This window comes from Pinus tabuliformis, chromosome 2_1, assembly GCF_031772625.1.
Source record: "Pinus tabuliformis cultivar Carrire ecotype Pingquan chromosome 2_1, CPIR1, whole genome shotgun sequence".
NCBI lineage: Eukaryota > Viridiplantae > Streptophyta > Pinopsida > Pinales > Pinaceae > Pinus > Pinus tabuliformis.
The window spans coordinates 277124346-277146138 of NC_142299.1; positions in this window are offsets into that span (position 1 = coordinate 277124346).

Sequence of the window (21793 nt, forward strand, 5' to 3'; positions counted from 1 at the left end):
TTGTAGAATTTCCAATTATTTTCTGCATCAAACACCATCAAACAACCGCATCATCACAACAACTGCTTGATTGGTTGATTTGGCACTTTAGTATCACTTGATTTAGTGATTTTGTAGTAGATTAGTGTAGGATAAGTGTGTAATAAACTTGTTGGATAGACATCCTTCAACATCTAGTTTACAGTTTGCAGTGTGTGATTTTCAATGTTCGGTTTGGTTGTAAGTTTTTGACCGTATTGGCCCAATCCGCTAGGCACATTGTCTATGGTGTTCTTGACACCTACAAGGAGCTGTCATTCCCAATAAGGCCAATGTTAGTTCCAGTCTTTGTAGCCTGTCACTAGGGAAACAAATGGGCTCTTAATATGTCTAGTTTTCAGAGATGTTTTGCACATGATATTAAGTGCAAATCATATCCTAAGCATGCTCATAATAAGTAGCTCAAAAAAATATTTGCAACGGTATATCACACTTCCAAAACCGGTTCCCAGATCAGAAGATATGATCAAAATGAATGATTGATTCTTGGTTATGCATGTTCTGAGGTCATTTACTACACACAGAGACAAGTTTACTACAAAATTAGTTTTTGAAATAATGGACATGAATTTTACAAAAGTGAAAGAGGTTTTTGTAAATCACATACCAAGTAAAAAAAACCTCCTTCAGTTTATCCACAGGTGTTACTATATGGAAGATATGTAGTGATATTTGAAACCTACATTCAAACAAAACAAATTTTGCATTTGTTTTACTGTTATAGTCATTGTAGTGCGGTGCCATTTTACAACACATGGAAAGTAATTTTGAGAAACCCAAGGCTGTTTTTGTCAACCACAAGCCATATAAGAAAAACATCTTTCATTTTATTCACAAGTGTGGTGAATTGGAATATTTGACTAGATCTTTACAACCTATTTTTACACATTTAAATATTTAATGATTTCCTGTTTTAGAGATTATTTTGTGGCATAGATCCCAAGAAACTGGAAACGAATTTCCAATATTTGAGTGAGGGTTTTGTCAAACATGAGCTTATCTACAAAAACTGCTTTTCGTTTTGTAATAGGTGTTATGGTTCAAGAGATATGAGTTCATATTTGACCCATATTTTTAGCAATTCTATCCAAATTTAATGTAGCTTTTTCTATCTTTAGGGAGATGGTTGAGCTCAACTCCCTTAGTACAGGGATGAGCTAATTGTATATATTTTATTAATTTCAGAGTGTAAAGGGTTTGACTTTTTCAGTAGAGGAAAGCTGCTTTGGACTGTGTAAATATTTTTCTGAATATTATTTTTGATGGAGCAATTTCTGCCCTTTAGATTTGGGATCCATCGCAGTGTTTAATGTGCAACATGTGTTCCTTGTAAAATTACTTACATATTTATTTATTTATTTTTATTTATTTATTATTTATTTATTTATTATTTTTTTTTCTTTCTGCTAATTCATGTTACAACATTATCTGAGGGAAGTGTTAGGAATCCATCCACGCATGATTATCCTTTCGCAATGATTTTTTTGTTAAATGTAGTGGTTATATTTGTAGAATCCATCCTCTGTTTGATGCTTTGTTGAGTAACCCTCTGTTTCTTTTTCTTCTAATGGGGCCACTGTAGATCCATCCCTTGATTGATACCTGTAGGGTAGTGGGCTTTCTCCTCTTTCCTTCTCTCATTTACATCTTTTATCTAGCTTAACATTGCACTTACTTTGCCCCAAGTTTACCGGTAGAAACTAGCCTCAATTCCATAGCCCAATGATCCCTTCTCTTGTTGTTTTTGACCAACAACTTTCAATCAAATCCTCGTGCTTCATATCTAGCCTAAGATTAATTTATTTTAGCCACCCTCAGTTGGCAAAGGGAGAGCCCTCTCTAGTCTGGCAGGGCTGGATGCCAGATCGAAAGCTTGGCCTGTGGTTACCTCGGAATTGCCTCTTCTCATCCTTGAGGTTCATTCTGAGTGCTAACACATTGGTTACATGGCCCTTGTTGGGGAATGTATAGAGACTAAACCATCTTCCTTTGACGAAGAAGTGCAGCAGCCAGTCTAGGTTGATGCTATGGTGTAGGATTATGACTCCATAGTTCAGAACAATGTTTGGGATGTTGCTCAAACACTGGAGAACAAGTGAGTAGTGAGTTCCCGATGGCCATACAAGGTAAAGCAAGTAGATGATGGTAGTGTGGAGAAACATAAGGCAAGGCTTATTTCCCGTGGTTTCTCATAGGTTGAGGGGATCAACTATGATGAAAATTTTGCTCCTTTAGCAAGGTACTCATCTATCATATCGATGTTGGCACTATCAGCACAAATGGGTTGGAAGATCCATCAGATGGATGTGAAGACTACATCCCTCAATTGCAAGATTGAGGAAGAGGTGTACATAGAGTAGCCGGAAAGATTTGAGACCTTCAATCATGAGTCACATGTGTACCGACTCAAGAGAGCTTTGTACAGGTTGAAGCAAGTACCTCATACTTGGTACAACAGGATCGACATCTATTTCACTGGGTTGGGCTTCACAAAGAGTGAAGCAGATGCAGACCTATACCACATCATGGTAGAAGGTAAGTCATTGATCATTTTTCTTTATGTTGATGATCTAATATTAACAGGTGATGATCAGTTCATCAAGTCTTTCAAGGAGGACCTTGTAAGAGAGTTCAAGATGAAAGATATGGGTCTCATGCACCACATTCTAGGCATGAAAGTGTGGCAGAAAGATGGGGAAGTGTTTGTGTCTCAAGGCAAGTATGCCAAAGAGATACTTGAGATTCCACATGAAGAAGTGCAAGCCCATGCAGACTCCTCTAGCAGGTAACTAGAGGAAGGAGGATGCTACTTCAAGTGAGGTAGTAGTTGCTACTGTGTATTGACAGCTTGTGGGTTCATTGGTGTATTTAGTGAACACATGAGCAGATTTGTGCTTTGCGGTCAACCAATTGCGTCAAGCTATGGTTCAACCTACCAAGCTATTTTGGAAGAAAACGAAGCATGTGTTGAGATACCTCAGAGGAACATCTTAGTATGGATTATAGTACAAACCGATAGAGGGAGTGAAACTTCAGGGCTTCACAGATGTAAATTGGGCAGGGAGTCCATCAAATCGGAAGAGCACTTCAGGAGGAATTTTCAACCTTGGTTCAACTACAGTTTCTTGGTACAACATGAAACAGAGGTCAGTTGCACTTAGCTCAATAGAGGCTGAATACATGGCTGCCAGCCAGGCAGCATGTGAGGCCATTTGGATGCAGAAAATTCTAGTTCAGTTGTTTGATTAGAGGATGGATCCAACAGTGATCCATTGCGATAATCAGAGTTGTATCAAACTCTTTGAGAATCTAGTATTTCATGATAGGTCCAAGCACATCGTTATCCGGTATCATCATCTTTGAGACTGTGTGGTGAAGAGGATCATGTTGTTGCATTATGTTTTGACCCAGGAGCAGGATACATATATTTTGAGTAAGGCATTGTCAAAATGCAAATTCAAGTTCCACAGAGACAGGATCGGGGTGACAAATAATCCCCTTCTTGTTGAGAGGGAGTGTTGAAAATAGAAACAAGAAATGCTAAATATAGAAATGCTAAAAATAACATTTCTATAAATAGAATTTAGGGATACATTCCAATTTTATTAGTCCCTAAATTATTAAAATTAGAATTTGAGCTCAGCAAATATTTGTAAAATAATTAATTGATTCATCTTGAGTTAATTAGTTAGTGAAAATCAAACATGAAGTCTATGTGAAGACATGCAATAGTTCTCCCTTCGATTGAGGAAGATATCCCTTAATTAAGGAGATTAGGATGAGTTGTACTTTGAGTTTTAATTAGTTAGCTCAGTTAACTGAGTTAAGTCCAGTTAGATTAGTTCCAATAGTTTGTGGAAATAATTGTGATTTCATTTAGTCAATGCATGCATGCACGAAACTAGTGTACTTCAGGTAACTGAATATTCTCTCATAAATAACCCATGCATGTCAGTTCAGACAAAGACCCAATTGAGATCAAAGGATGGGACAGTGTACTATCAGCTGCAGGAATATTCCCATGAGGATATCTCTTGCATGCAGAAGGAATTCTTTCCATGAGGATTGCCAAGTTATTTCTAAGGTTGGCGAGCAGTGGGTGAGGTAATTACACACAGGTTGCAGAAGGAAATAGGAGGCTTGGAGGACTGAAGGAAGGCATATGTGTTGTCTATTATCTCTATGAGAAAAAGTGAGGTATTGTATTGAGAGTTGGATAGCTTGTGAGCTAAATCTTTGCGTAATCTTGAGATATTTCCAACTGTATGATAATATAGATAGTGGGGTTTTTAGCTGAGGCTTTCCCCAGAGTATTCTTCTATGTTCATGCGTGATTGTTTCTTCTTCATTTGTTATATGTGTTCTATTTGATCTTGCTCAAAATCGATTAAGCTTCCACAAGTTTGTTTTTAGAAGTAGATCAAGTATTTTGCTTTAGTATATTGCATTATCAGGTGATCTACAGTGAGAATTTCTACAGTCTCTAGGCCCTTTTTTTTGCATCACATTTCCTTAGAAAATAGATATTGGATAGATCAAGATAAGTTGTTTGCATCTGGGTCTCTAGGAGTGCAAAGGTAAATTCTTAAGAAAATAGCTAGATATGGATTTGCATTCGTTAGATAGAATGCAGACACCAAATGAAATGGAAATACAGCAGGGATGGAAGGTGGAACCAAGTGGAAAAAGTTGTTGGCATGGTATCAAGAGATGATATGTGGCACTCATTTAGACACTTCTAGGCAGTCAATTAGACAAGAGGCAGATGACACATGGGAGGTACTTGGACATGTGTTAGTAGCAAAGAATGGCACGTCGTAGTGTGATTACTTAGTAGTTGACATGGTAATGGTGTGGTAGAGGTGAAATGGTAAGAGAACCATGGGGAAATGTTTTATTAGTTCTTGAAGTTTCTAGGTGGCAATTCTTGAAGTCTCGAGATTTGTGCTAGGGGCTAGTTTGGAATAACTTTTCGTTGTATTTTAATTCTCCCATGTAGGCATCGTACTAGAAAATCCAAGCATATAGTTGTCTAGGGGAGAAAGAAACATGCACATAAGCTTGAAACCAATATCTCGATAAATTTTAAAAGGAGGACAAACCTTCCATATTGGATTAAGAAGAGGAGATTACCCTACATTACATAAATGGCATGGTCCCAAATCCTTAGATAGATTTGAAAATAGTTATTGTCTTGTGAAAGTGGTTCAAAAATACAAGATAGAGGCATCATGTCCATTGGTATATTGGGTTGATAGGACAACTTTTACATAAGGCTAAATTGTACTAGAGGGAGAAGGAAGAGGAAAATTTTCATCACCTCATTGAATAAATATCTTAGGTAGAAAGAGACTAAAAAAAATGGGGAGGTATGTGTTGTGGTCACCAACAACTCCCCTTCTTCACTTGACATTAGCAATAACGTCAAGCAAAGAGGGGACCCTGAACAAAAAATCCCAAAAAATATTTTTCTAAAGTTTTTATATTTCTCTCCCCAAGGCTTAAATCGCATCGCAAAGAAAGGCCGAAGCATTACTCGAGCGCGAAAAGCAAGACCGCGAATGAGCGATGCGAAGTTCATCGCATCGCATACATCACACGCGCTGCTTTAAAAGAAGACCTTCGAAAAACGGCGGCCGCCGATATGCGAAATCGCAAATCGCAAGCATCGCGCTATACGACATAACCATTAAACAAAATTTGCGATCTGCGATGGCAGCGATTTGCGATCTGCGATGGCAGCAATTTGCGATGTGCGATCTGAAAAGACGTATCACACGACAAGCCCAAGGTTAAGTGCGCAACTTGAAGGAATTTAATGACCTCATGCTTGAGTATCAAGGAATGATTGCATCGCATTTATCGAAGAGTCAAGTCATGATGCATGTCAGGATTATGCATTCATTAGAGTTTAATGCTTTCATGTCAATCTTTTCATTTCCCTTCTTCTTTGCGTAGACTGCAAGACACGCAACTGATATAAATCTATATGCAGGAAACATCTGAGAAAAAGGGGAAAGCGCCAATCAAACAGCAGAGAGAATATGCCTCCGCAAACGAATGCCGCATGCAGCAGGACCGCGGATTCCAGACTATCAGACAACCGGCACTGATGAAATTAGACTATCCAGGACTCAGAGTCAAAGGCGCACAAAAGCAGCGTGTTCAGAAAAGATCCTGAAGCTCAGACTTGGTAAAGCAAAGAAAGAAGCGCATGAGAAGGAAGACGCTTCAGGAAAACCTGGAACAAAGAACGGAAACAATTCTTAAAACAGGGGGATGTCCATACAGCACGACTCCTAACCCACTCAGTCATTCGCACGACAGGAAACTGAAAACAGCAACAACAAAATCAGTTCGAGAAGAACCTGGGTTGTGCTAAGTATACACGCGGCGAATACACCCAGCTAGAGAAGGGTTTTCGAAAATATCTTCTGGTCTGCCGGAAGGAAGTGCCAGCTGTTGTTATTTCCACTTTTATCTCCCAAGCAAAAGAAGAAGGCAGTCAGCCGACTCTTCCCAGGAAAACGTTGCGCTGTTGACAGCACTAAAGAGAATATACAGAAACGGTCATAAATTAGATTTAAAGTTTTAGAAATAAATTGTCTTTTAGTAAAGGGCGGTCATTTGAAGCCGATTCCCTAGATTCGTGTAATTAATATCAATTAGCTAGTAGTATTTAACCCTTCTCATGGTTTTTGGAGAAGGGTCCGGAAATCTGTCAAAAAACTTATCCTCAGAACATGCACTTCTGCACCCTCAGAGGAGGTTTTTGATGAATATATGGATCAAGATTTATTTATGTTTGCATTTTAATATCTATTACTGATGTTGCACTTCTGTACTCTTAGCAGATGTTAGAACAAGTAGAAATAAATCATTATTACTTGAAAGTTTATTGGTGAAATTAGTCATAAATGGTACTTTTATCTCTTGACTAGATTCTGCTAGTATCCCTAAAGTGATATGTAGCTGAGTTCTTTATATGTTATTGTATGAATGTCTGCATTACCATTTGGCACTTCTATACGGTGGGATCATTTAATCATGCTTAACATATAGAAAATTGATTATGCGATATGTTTTTCACAACTACTCTGCCTAACTTCTTATGAAGAACGGTTTATCTTTATTGGTTTATATTCTGATATCAGTTGAATGATATTTATTACCAGCTGCTGTTAGAAATCTTTCTAGATCGCATAAAAAAAAGAAAAACACCCCGGGTTAGCATAGATCAGATGTATTTCTCTTCATTAGATTACATTAGCATAGAGTTAGTTTAGCAGTTTAAATCAAGACTAGTTTAGAAAAACCTCTAGATTAATATCATCAGACTCTACGCACACACACACACCCATCACATTGGGAAACTGGTCCCATTACCCCCAGTCGGACCCGCTACTCCAAACGGGGAAGGAGCCGCCAACCAGATTCCGGACCGGGTGGGTATCCCCCTTGTTGTTGACCTGACTTCGGGGCCCTCAACATTTCTGGCGCTAGAAGGAGGGCCAAGCTATGAATGGCACATAATTCAAAATTCAAATACCATTCTAAGAGCAAGTCACCCTCACCAACTTCCCCGACTTCCCCGGTATGACTAAACTTGGAACTGGAAGTCGCTCAGACATCCACCGCTGCTATACATCCCGATACATCAGAACAACTTATTGTCGATCCCCCTGAAGTTCAAACCTTGATCCGTAAACTCCAGGGATTCTCTATTTTTAACCAGAAACCTGATAAATCTAAAGGCATCTTGATTTCGCAATACAACCCTGCTCATCCCCTGACCTGATTGAAGAGTGAAAAGTTCGGCATTCAGCCAACTGAAATCCCTCTCCCCACTAGGAAAAGAGCAAGGAAAGCACTTCAAGAGTCTGACAGAGAGACTCTTTCATCCACCTCGTCCATTTCAACTCCCTCTCCGCGAAGTCAACCACCCACATCTCCACCTCAAATCACTCATCCATCTTCCGCAACCCTTCCTCCACAATCGTCAAAGATCGTAACATCTCTATCTTCTCAACCTCGAAGATCATCTTCTACACTTTTGTTAACCAGCAACTCAGCGATGGCACAATCTCCATGGAACAACCCTGGGGCAGTTTTAATGCCTCCACCCCTGAGTCCAATACCTGCCCATCCTGAGAAGTGGTTACCAAAGTTCAATCCAGAAACTGGAATGCTAGCTGAAGAACATATCAATAATTTCATGCTTTCTGTTAATCTCAACGGGGTCACCAACGAAGATGCCGTGGTCCGACTCTTCCCCTATACGATGCAAGGGACAGCCGGGTCATGGTACTTTTCGCTACCCTCCGAATCTATCACCAGCTGGGATATTTTTCAAAATCAATTTCTCACCAAATTCGGCGATGATAGATCAACAGCGACACTGATCAACGATCTGTCCAATCTTAAAGCTGAGGCTAGGGAACCCATTAAAGATTTTAACTTACGGTTCAACAAGATCCTCAATAAAATCCACATTGCTTCCCAGCCCAGCGAGGAAGTAAGATGCGAATGGTACATCACGACCTTACCTTCAAACTTGGCCATCTTCGTAGATAGGGCAAGAAAGACAACCTTAGTTGAAAACTTGGCTGAGGCATTGGTAGTCGAAAGACGCGTAGTAGCCCTAGAAAAGAGATCTACAATCGAAGAGCGTAAATCTAAGAAAATCTCTTTCAAAGAAGAAACCAAGAAGAAGCAAACGAAGGATCCTTTCGACATGGAAGGATTACAAAAAGTCTTGAAAGCCATGTCTAATGAGATGATTGACATAAGAAAGCAAGTAGCAGAATCGTCCCCAAGAAAGCCTTTTAGGAATTTCAAAAGAAATCCCCCTATGGAGACGAAGCCACCCAACGTGGTCTCAAATGTGGAATCTGAAGAAGAAGAAGAAGAGAGCACCATCGAAACGCAGACCGACGATGAAGAAGTGGTGGAACTGCAAGGAATGTGGGATTTCATACTCCCACAAGAGGAAGATCAAGAAGCACTTCCGGTTAGCACACGAAGCAAAAATCAACTTGATCCTCCCCAGACTGCCTCAAAACAGAAGGGCGCAAGCCCTCCAGCGAAAGAAAAGGTCGTAACAAAGAAGACAACCCCTAAAGCGACCTCATTTAGTCGAGTCAAATCAGAGCAATCGCCTCCATCAAAGACACTAATAGTGTCGGATGAAATGGAGTATAACATCATCGACGACATGAAGAAGACTAGGGCTAATATCACCCTGTACGAGTTGAGCAAATTGAAACACCAACAGAAGATCATGATGAAAGAGTTACACGCCGTACCTACTGCACCTCTACCTACAACTATAGCTTCCCATAATATAGGAAGACCCCCAATCAACGCGATCAATAAAATCGATCCAAATGACATCGCTTTGATTGGTGGGAGGTCTAGATCTCACACTCCTCCTTTCCTCCTCACTTCTGAGATCTTTAACAGAAATGTGCATAACTGCTTGGTTGATTCTGGTGCTTCAACCAATATTTTACCCAAGTCAATATGCGCCAAACTTAATGTTCAACCACAAAAACCCGCAGTGCGAATAGTTCAACTTGATCGATCACAAGTCGAAGTGATAGGCGAACTTAATCAAGTGAACATAAGACTGTCGTCCAACCCCAAGGTATGCCAGGTCATCGATATTCTAGTTGCTGACATCCCTGAATTTTATGGTCTAATTCTTAGTAGGGATTGGTCCGAGAGGCTCCACGGATATTTTTCGACTGACTGGTCACACATGTGGTTACCCTTCAATGGGAAGCCAAATCAAATAAAAGTTGAACAAGAACTGCACCAAAAGTACATAGTGACGGATTTGGAGGGAGAGAACGAAGCCATAGCATACAACAGCAGCATCATAGGCAACTACTCGGTAGACTCTTTCCTTGGAAATTTCAATGCTCACATATCACCATATTTAGAAAATTCAGTCGTGTCCCAAGTAGAAAACTTTTCCCAGACTGATGATTCAAAATGTGTTAGTTTTTTAGATAACCCTGTAAATACTTCTTTATTTTGGAAATTATATTTTGATGGCTCTAAGTCCAATGAGGGAGCGGGAGCAGGATGCGCTTTGATTAGCCCCGACGGAAATAAGACCATGCTCACATGCAGGCTGGAGTTCGATTGCACGAACAACACAGCGAAATACGAAGCCTTGGTGCAAGGCCTATACAAAGCAATCGGCTGCAACATAAAATATCTTCAAGTCTTTGGAGATTCCAAGATCGTCGTCAAACAGGTACGTAACACCATACACTGCCTATCTAGTCATTTAAAGCACTATCAGTCTTTAGTGCAAGATCTCACTGCGCATTTTACAGCATTCAATATTTCATCAATCCCAAGACTTCACAATGCAAGCGCAGACCTGTTAGTAAATGTAGCTTCCAGACTCATCCCCTCCGAAGACTTTAGTCCAGATAGGTTTTCCATAGAGTTAATTTTTAAGCCGTCTATCCCTGACAACATCACCAACTGGAGAGTATTCAACGACGACCCAGACATCGTAAGTTTCCTTACCTCTGAAGGATCCTACTCAAACCAGATAATCGACGAGGACTGTCATGACCACCAAATACAACAAAATGGCACGGATAATGCTATACCCAAATCAGTGGTCAAATTAGAAGATTTGTATGACTTAAAAAGTCGGTTCAAAAGATCAACTAACGCCAAACTTTGCAGTTCAACTCTGAACTACGAATTAGTGAACTTAGGAACCGAAGAGAAACCCCAAAACGTTAATCTAGGCCAAGGTCTAGCTCCTGAAGAAAAGTCAGCATACATCCGTCTTCTACGACAGTACAAAAACGTCTTTGCCTGGAACTACGATGAGCTGAAAACTTATAACACTTCTATCATTCAGCACACTATCCCTATGATTGACAACAAGAAACCCGTCCAACAGAAGCTCAGGAAAATCCACCCCAACCTGGAAAATCAAATAAAAACTGAGCTAAATAAGTTGTTGAGAGCCAGAATAATTTTCCCTGTCAGACATTCCAAATGGGTATCCAATATGGTACATGTTAGGAAGAAAAACGAAGATATTAGAATCTGCATCGACTTCCGGAATCTCAACAAAGCCTGTCAGAAAGACAATTTTCCCCTCCCACCTATGGAGCAAATACTACAGGCTGTAGCAGGCTCAGAATTGATGTTTTTCCTGCATGGATTTTCAGGATATAACCAAGTGCTGGTACACCCAGATGATCAGCTAAAAACCACCTTCCGAACTAAATGGGGTACCTACGCGTATCGTAAGATGCCGCTTGGTCTGATCAACGCCGGCGCTACTTTTCAAAGGGCTATGGACATTGCGTTCAAAGGGTTAGTCAATAAATCAGTAGTGATTTACCTGGATGATATAACTATGTACTCCAAGAACCGAAGCGACCATCTCAAAGATTTGAAACAAATCTTTCAAAGATTTTTAAGGTATGGAATCTCGCTTAACCCGAAGAAATCTTTTTTCGCGTTGAGTGAAGGAAAATTGCTAGGGTTCATAGTGTCAAAATCGGGCATTCACATTGAACCTGACAGAATCAAAAAACTTTCCGAGATATCCATGCCCCATAACAAAAAGACCATGCAATCTTTCCTAGGACAGATCAATTTTGTGAAAAGATTTGTCCTAGATTTTTCACGCATTATTTCTCCTTTACAAAAAATGATGAAAAAGAATTCAAACTTTAAATGGGGTCTAGACGAGCACGAAGCGTTTAACTTAATCAAACAAGCCATCATCAACGCTCCATCCCTAGCAACCCCAAATTTTTTAGAGCCATTCATCTTATACACGTTTGCCTCAGAAAATTCTTATGCTGCGATCTTGACCCAGGCAAACCAAGAAAAGGCAGAAGCCCCGATCGCATTCTTTAGCTCAAACTTACAAGGTGCTGAGCTGAAATATTCGGACATAGAGAAACATGCGTATGCCGTTTTCAAAGCGGTCAAATATTTCAGACCCTTCTTGCTAAAGGCCCATACCAAGGTCATAGTACCATTCCCAGCGGTAAGAAACCTCCTGATTCAGAAAGACGTGGGCGAGAAGAGAGCGAATTGGATCACCGCCTTGCAAGAATACGACCTGGGAATCAATCCGGCACACATCGTAAGAGGCCAAGGCTTCTGCAAGATGTTAGCTGGAGCATCGCAAATCCCTGAAGAATCGCCTGAAGAGGTACACACGTATGAGGTAAGCCTAAACGACGCAGAATCATTTTATGCTGACATCCTTTATTTCCTGAAAAACAGATATGCTCCATTTCACCTGGATCACATCAAAAAGAGAGCCCTGAGGTTAAAAGCCAAACAATATCAACTCGTAGATGATGTCTTATTTAAAAGAAACTATGATTCTGTGCTTCTTAGATGTCTTGAGAAAACTGAAGCCGAAAAGGTTTTGCAGGAACTCCACGATGGACCAGCAGGTGGACACTATGCTGGAGAAGCCACCGCACACAAAATCTTACATGCAGGATACTATTGGCCCACGCTGTTCAAAGACTCGTACAATCACGTAAGAAAATGCCAAGTCTGCTAAACGGCTGCAGGGAAACAAAAGAAGTCATCCATGCCACTGCAGCCGGTTAACATCGAACAGCCGTTCAGCCAATGGGGCCTGGACATAATAGGTGAGATCGTTCCTCACTCCTCTAAACAACATAGGTATATCCTCACTGCAACTGACTATTTTACTAAATGGGTAGAGGCAGTTCCTCTCAAGACATCTAATTCTGAAAATATTATTGAATTCATAGATCAGTTTATCATTACTAGGTTTGGATTGCCAACGACCTTAATATTCGATAACGCTTCATATTTTTCTGGAAATACCATGACTGAGTTTGCACTCAAAAGAGGGTTCAAACTAAAGTATTCTACCAACTACTATCCGCAAGGTAATGGGTTGGCTGAATCAGCGAATAAGAACCTAATTAGGATTATCAAAAAGACAGTCGACCAAATCCAAAAGAATTGGCATAAAGCGCTAGTAAACGCCCTATGGGCAGACAAAATTACAAAGAAAGACTCTATCGACACTTCTTTCTTTAATTTAGTTTACGGGAGAGAAGCAGTTCTTCCTACTCACTTAGTCATTCCCTCCTTGTCCTTAGTACAATACATTGATGAAGTATCCACTTCTCCCTTACAACTAAGGCAAACAGAAATAATCAAGCTAGAAGAACAACGAGAACAGGCCAAGAAAACCCACGCTCACCACCAAGTGCTGATAAAATCCTCTTTTGATTCGAACATAATGACCAGAAAAAACTTTCAGATGGGAGATCTAGTTTTGAAGTGGGATAAGGCTCACGAAGAGAAGGGCAAACATATGAAATTCCAGAAGCTATGGCTTGGTCCTTTTCAAATCGTAGAAGTCATAGGCCCATCGACTTTTGTGTTGCAGGACTTGACAGGCAAGAGAGATTCTCTGCCTGTAAACAGACAAATCCTCAAAATGTATTTTCCATAGAAGGTTATCCTTCTAATTTTTGTAGGATAATTTTAGTTTTATTTTAGTTTTATTTTTTAAATATAAATAAGGTTGGTTGTGAGTGATCATAAATTGTATTTATGAAGTATATACCATTTCTCTATCAGATTTTGATTTCACTTGTATAAATAGTAAAACTTTTCGAAAAGTCTGACTTTTATTATTGACAGGTAGAGTTAACTTTAGCCTGAATGTGATGTTAGTTTCAACTTTACAAAGAAATCTGGGATGAAGGTAACTTTTGGCAAAAAATTGTTCTATGCCAACGCAATGAAAAGTATCATCAATAGCAAAATAAGTATTCTCTGCAAAACTGATGTTCTTAAACTTTATTATTGTCGTCCAGAGCTTTCTTAAGGAAAAACAATGATTTCCTCCCTGTTAAGGAAAATCGCAGCATCCAGAGAAACAATCCAAGAAAACACTATATCTCAAAGAATAAGAGGTCTCATCACGAGCCGGCTTATCATGATCACAGATATTATAACTTGCTGACTTTGCCACTACTGTCTATCAAAACAGGGCAATGACTCAAGATTGTTGCAATCAAAAGACAAGGGGTCTCATCCGAGCCAGCTTGTTCAGCAAAAGTATAAATCAGGTGAATGACTGTGTCATAATTTGGCCACCAAACCAAGACATTGTTCTTTAGAGAATAAAAAATTAAAAAGGAAAGAAAAAGTGTCAAAAGGGTTTTTCTCTGGAATGATGTAAATAACCTCAAGCAGGAAAAAGGATCATTGCTGGATAATATGGTAAACCTGTCGAGGCTATGGACGCTTGCGGGCAGCAGAGGCTCTACCTACGACAAATGAGCATACTTTACAAAGCCAGTACGCAGAGAAGACCTTATTTTGTCTTTGAAAAGACTGAGTAATGTCTAGGTGTAAATACAAGAAATAACCCAGAGGAAGCAAACAATCGGAATGAAATAAAAAGTTGTGACGAAACATCATTGACAGGATAAGGGGTAATACTCTATCTGTCCATAACAAAATTTAGGTGTAAGAAAACTTTTCTGTTTTGGAAGTGAAAATGCAATAGAACAAGCAGAGATAACTGGTTCTTCACAGTGAATCGCCATTGTTGTGGTCACCAACAACCCCCCTTCTTCACTTGACATTAGCAATAACGTCAAGCAAAGAGGGGACCCTGAACAAAAAATCCCAAAAAATATTTTTCTAAAGTTTTTATATTTCTCTCCCCAAGGCTTAAATCGAATCGCAAAGAAAGGCCGAAGCATTACTCGAGCGCGAAAAGCAAGACCGCGAATGAGCGATGCGAAGTTCATCGCGTCGCATACATCACACCCGCCCCTTTAAAAGAAGACCTTCGAAAAACGCCGACCGTCGATATGCGAAATCACAAATCGCAAGCATCGCGCTATATGGCATAACCATTAAACAAAATTTGCGATCTGCGATGGCAGCGATTTGCGATGGCAGCAATTTGCGATCTGTGATCTGAAAAGACGTATCACACGACAAGCCCAAGATTAAGTGCGCGCCTTGAAGGAATTTAATGACCTCATGCTTGAGTATCAAGGAATGATTACATCGCATTTATCGAAGAGTCAAGTCATGATGCATGTCAGGATTACGCATTCATTAGAGTTTAATGCTTTCATGTCAATCTTTTCATTTCCCTTCTTCTTTGCGTAGACTGCAAGACACGCAACTGATATAAATCTATATGCAGAAAACATCTGAGAAAAAGGGGAAAGCGCCAATCAAACAGCAGAGAGAAGATGCCTCCGCAAACGAATGCCGCATGCAGCAGGACCGCAGATTCCAGACTATCAGACAACTGGCACTGATGAAATTAGACTATCCAGGACTCAGAGTCAAAGGCGCACAAAAGCAACGTGTTCAGAAAAGATCCTGAAGCTCAGACTTGGTAAAGCAGAGAAAGAAGCGCATGAGAAGGAAGACGCTTCAGGAAAACCTGGAACAAAGAATGGAAACAATTCTTAAAACAGGGGGATTTCCATACATCACGACTCCTAACCCACTCAGTCATTCGCACGACCGGAAACCGAAAACAGCAACAGCAAAATCAGTTCGAGAAGAACTTGGGTTGTGCTAAGTATACACGCGGCGAATACACCCAGCTAGAGAAAGGTTTTCGAAAATATCTTCTGGTCTGCCGGAAGGAAGTGCGAGCTCTTGTTATTTCCACTTTTATCTCCCGAGCAAAAGAAGAAGGCAGTCAGCCGACTCTTCCCAGGAAAACGTTGTGCTGTTGACAGCACTAAAGAGAATATACAGAAACGGTCAGAAATTAGATTTAAAGTTTTAGAAATAAATTTTCTTTTAGTAAAGGGAGGTCATTTGAAGCCAATTCCCTAGATTCGTGTAATTAATATCAATTAGCTAGTAGTATTTAACCCTTCTCATGGTTTTTGGAGAAGGGTCCGGAAATCTGTCAAAAAACTTATCCTCAGAACATGCACTTCTGCACCCTCAGAGGAGGTTTTTGATATCAAGATTTATTTATGTTTGCATTTTAATATCTGTTACTGATGTTGCACTTCTGTACTCTTAGCAGATGTTAGAACAAGCAGAAATAAATCATTATTACTTGAAAGTTTATTGGTGAAATTAGTCATAAATGGTACTTTTATCTCTTGACTAGATTCTGCTAGTATCCCTAAAGTGATATGTAGCTGAGTTCTTTATATGTTATTGTATGAATGTCTGCATTACCATTTGGCACTTCTGTACGGTGGGATCATTTAATCATGCTTAACATATAGAAAACTGATTATGCGATATGTTTTTCACAACTACTCTGCCTAACTTCTTATGCAAAACGGTTTATCTTTATTGGTTTATATTCTGATATCAGTTGAATGATCTTTATTACCAGCTGCTGTTAGAAATCTTTCTAGATCGCATAAACAAAAGAAAAACACCCCGGGTTAGCATAGATCAGATGTATTTCTCTTCATTAGATTACATTAACATAGAGTTAGTTTAGCAGTTAAAATCAAGACTAGTTTAGAAAAACCTCTAGATTAATATCATCAGACTCTACGCACACACACACACCCATCACATTGGGAAACTGGTCCCATTACCCCCAGTCGGACCCGCTACTCCAAACGGGCAAGGAGCCGCCAACCAGGTTCCGGATCGGGTGGGTATCCCCCTTGTTGTTGACCCAACTTCGGGGCCCTTAACAGTATGATACAATCGATCACTATAGAGTTTTTCATCCATCTCAATGATTTTATGATAGAAAAATTGAAGGAATCAACCTACAGGAGCAATTTTATTGATGAGACCCAATTTAGAGAGTTGGGGTTTAGAACCTTTCAAGGCATATTTGAGGTCTTAAATGGAATTGTTTTGCGGTAAAATTTTCCCTCTTAAGTGCTACACCAAATGATACTATTATATAATAAAACATCCTTCAATGATTCAAGAAGGAAATCAATCATAATTCATGCCTCTCAGAAGTTGACCTATCATGATTGATGACCACAATTATATGGAATAAGGGGCTATCGACGTGAAGAATGTGAAGAATACACGAGAATGGTCAAATTGGTAATTATAGATGAGAGTTGGAGTGAAATTTTACACTAAGTTATCTATTGATTTGTGTTTAACTAAGCCACTAGCAAGAAATCAAATTACAGTGTATTTGAGTGTACTTTGTTCAATAGTAGAGAAAAGCAGTCGAGAGTAGATAGAGAGAGTAAAACATATGGGGTTTTTATTCTATGGTATCCCACAAGCTGCAAGTCTTAGATAACTCCACTTGAGAGTGACTTCTCCTTTATATTCACATTATTTTGATTCTAAACAAAAGAGAGTAGAAAAACCTCACCTTCCAATTGGGCTTTCTGTGAAAATGTTTTCCCATAACATATCATGGTGTTCACTATGATTGGTGTGAGTTTATATTTAACCATTATTTGTTTCCTAAATTCTACCTATTGCATGCATAAACAACAAAATCAGTAATAATATATCTAGAATATAAGGGAATTATCCCTTCATAGTATACATTTTGGTTTTATTTTAATAGATCTGTTGTGATAAAAATTCAGTTGGGATATCAATGCTAGTTTACATATCACCCTTAGTCAAAATTATACCTTTGGTAACTCTTACGTAGATGGGTCCATTTACCCATGATGCATAAAAAGAGGTATACGCAAAAGACAAGGACATGAAGGAGTTGTTCTGGTGACTAGATTTAAAAATTCATGTAGAAGAAGGTGAAAACAAGGTTAACTACATATCTAAAATGGATTACTCTACAAGATGGACAAGCTCTATGTCCCCAAACATGATTGATTACATCTTATGAGAAAGAGTCAAACCCCCTAGGATGTAGGTAATTTTGGTGTTGGGAAGATAGTTGCTAACTTATAAACGTGTGGGTATTGGCCCATAATGCAAAATGATTTAGCATGATATATTAGAGGATGCATACTTTATTATACCAACAATAAATTTCATAGAAAAAATACTCTATACCATCTATTACCTACACAAATTCAACTTTGGGAAACCATTTCTATGGATTATCTTATTTGTGACCAACAACATGGAAAGAAAATGACTATTTATTTGTGGTAGTTGACAACTCCATGTGCAATATTATCGCTTATAGAAATATAATCAAAATAAAATAAGTATTGAACATGCTTTTAAAATAGCTTGAGTGCACTTTGGGATACCAAGGATCATCATCTCATAAATGGATACTAGATTTTTGACTTCCCTTGAGACTAGACTTTGGAAGAAAATGGACACTAAATAGTAAAGGGGTACAACATTATGTCCATAAATAAATGGGTAGATAGGAGTATTAAATAGGAATTTGGTGTATATTTTTATGGGTTACAATTAGAAGAATTTTAAGTATTGCACTGAAATATTTATTTGTGTTTACATTCTTATAATAGAGTACTCCTCACTTATATGAGTATGTCCCCTTTGAAAAATTCTTGTGAGAAATTTTCATCTTCACCATGGATGTTGTATATCAAAAACAATGATGACTAAGGAAATACATCATAGGAGAAGTATTAAAGGTAGAAATTTTTTTTGAAAATATTAGGAATATACATTTGGAAGTATAAGAGGAATTAAAAAGGTCGCTTGAAAGGTACAAGGATAAACATTTCTTGCTTCGAATAGAGAAGTCATTTAAAGTAGGAGACATATTTTTGTTAGAGTTTAATGAGGAATGACTATGAGGTCTTGATACAAAAATCAACGTTTTGTGGTATGATGCTTTTGAAGCATTCGAGAAGTTGGTCTATACTGCTAACAAATAAAGTCTATCCCCATACATGAGCATTCACTCAATGGTTAATGTGGAGAATTTGAAACTGTATGAACCTTCCATACTAGATCACAAGGAGGAATAGGTCCTACCTACCATAGAGGACTTAGCCAAATATGCTCAAGAAAATTTTGTAGAACATACAATTTTGTAGAATAAGTTGAGGACTACAACATAGGGTTAGTATGATGCTTGATAGATAGGTTTTAAAGGACAACCTTCTACGAAAGAGAAAATGGCATTCCAAGGAGAAGGTACAGGAAAAATTTCTTCATCTCATTTAGTAGAGATTTTAGGGATGAAAAACCTCCTTAAATAGGGTGGAATAATCGGTATTAGCTAATCATCAAGGAAACTTTTAGAGGCTGGTATTCATAAATGGGCTAAATTTCCATGCCTTTAAAAAAAATTGATGCACCAAATTTCATTTTTTCTAAAAATGATTCACCCAAATTTTATAGTTGAAAATTATTTAACCTTAAAAATCGCCAAAATTTTATAGACACTATATAAAATAACTAGAAATTTAAATATTTTTACACAAATATCACCAAATATTGTATAGTTTGCATATTAGAAACTAATAATGTTCAACAAGGTTTCTAAACTTTACAATAAATTTCCATCCTTAAAAGTTTCTCTACTCATCACACTATTTATCATTTATAACCATAAATATTGGATGAAAAATATGTACGAATTGGCTTATAAGGCCAATTTTAATGGCACACCCCATTTTGGAAAATTGGGATCTAGAACTTTCCAAATCCATTTTGAAGAATAAAAGATATGATTTTATTTTTAGTGCTCGAGGCTTATTTTCGCACCCTTGAAATTTATCTACACACTATTACCTTTTGAACAAGAAAAATATCACATCAATAGGAGATCATATTGTTAACATTCCTAGTCGACCTCCATGGTATGAGTGGATGTCAAAATGGCCCCCATTGCCTAGACATATTAGGATAGGCACATGATGACTTTCAACAATACTCTAGAAGATCCAAAATGTTATCATATTGAGGTTTGAATAAGTTACAACCCTAACCATAAATGGATAGCAGGCTATGATAAATATGAGGCCACTAAGAAGTGAAAGGGTTCCATTTTTCTACATTTTATCTCTTCCATAAGTGATTAAAAGATCAGGGAATGATATTTTTAGAGAATAATAGGGGAGCACAATCCTCTAGAAGTAGTTTTCCACACAATTTTAATGCCAACTGTATAGGAGTTTACTTTCATTTTTATATGCATTTTATAACTGGAGCAAAGAGAGAAGAGGATATGCCTCAACTTCTAGTGAGTTTTCTTATGCATTAGTTTTCCCAAGGTAAATCTTAAGCTTATGTGTGTGGATGGAAACGTTATATTCATGTTTTTTTCCATTTCTTATTTTAATTATATTCATAAGTTCAAAGAAGACTGGAAATTAATTATTTTTCAACACAATGAAAAAATATACATAATCTTGATCCATAAATTATCATGGATATTACACTAAATAGTTTGAAAAATTTGAAATCTACACTATTAGGATTTTATTTATCTTTAGATTTCCATATATATGGACTATTGTTAATTACATATGCATGCAAATAAAAATGACGTACAAAATAGATGACAATGAAATAAAAACTCACAAACCACGATTTGACATAAGATATAACTTGTGAAACCCTTTTGGGAGAAAATGCACTCAAAGGTGAGGTCACTTTGCTCTCTTTATTTTAAAAGAAAATGGTTCTAAGCATAAAGAAGTAAGGTTTATGGCCTGTAGGATACTACAGTGCAAAAATCATCTCTATTTGTTCTCTTCCTATCCCTCTTGTCTAATTTTCTTGTATTTAGAACATGTGTACTCGTAAAGAATGGAACTCCTTCTCCTCTTAGTGGCCTAGTTATAACACAGCCAGAAAACCTACTAGTAGTTAGGTTTGCTTACCTCAACTCTTAACTGAAGCTAGAATATAGACTTTTCTAGTGTCTTGTTCATCATAATAATGTGGATAGCCCATTTTTCTTGAATAATGGGGGCTAATGTGGCATCCTCTCGAATTATGGTAGCCAAAACATGAAGGTCAACTTATAGGAGGAATAACTTTTGCATACAAACTCTGATTTATGATCGTTGAGCTACTCGAAAGGTCTATTTGAGTAAATAATGAAAAAAAGGCACTACACTAAGAAAAGAAGTTTTACCCCCAAAAACCATTTTTCAATACCTCAGAATTCTCATAGAAGGTTGCAAACCCATATTTTCCAAAGTGGGCCCCGCTAGTAAAAATGGTCATGTGAGATTATTCCTCCACTTTTTTCTAGTGTAAAAGCATCGATATGGAAAAAATACAATATAATGATACAATACATATAAAATATAGTATTCTGAATATTATAATATTTGATCTAGTGATATATCTTGTCATAGAATTATATCAAAATGAGTTGACTATATATATAAAATATGTGATAGGTAATGAAAAGAATGCTCAAGGGTATGACCAAATCATGCTTATAGTAATAATTTCTATTATTCATAGCCTATGGGCTATGTTCACTTCACACTTATAATTCTTTCTACAATATAGATGACCTTAAATCACATTGAGGTTGATCTTCTCTTTAGCTCTAACCTCAATGTTGAAATATGTTTTGGATTCTTTTCCTAAGGAAATTACTTTCTCTTGAATGTCTAAGGGGTTGTTTTGCGGAGGAGAGTGTTAAAATCCAAAGGACATTTGCTAAAGTGAGAAGGGATAATCATATAGGATAATTTAGATGAAATATTGTCTTCTATAGATGAATCCCATGGGAAATAGAATCATCATCATACCATGGAAATTATAGAAGAATCTTTCAGCAAATAAAATATTCATCATACCATGGACATTAGACCTATACTTGTTGTAGTGAATAGTTGGG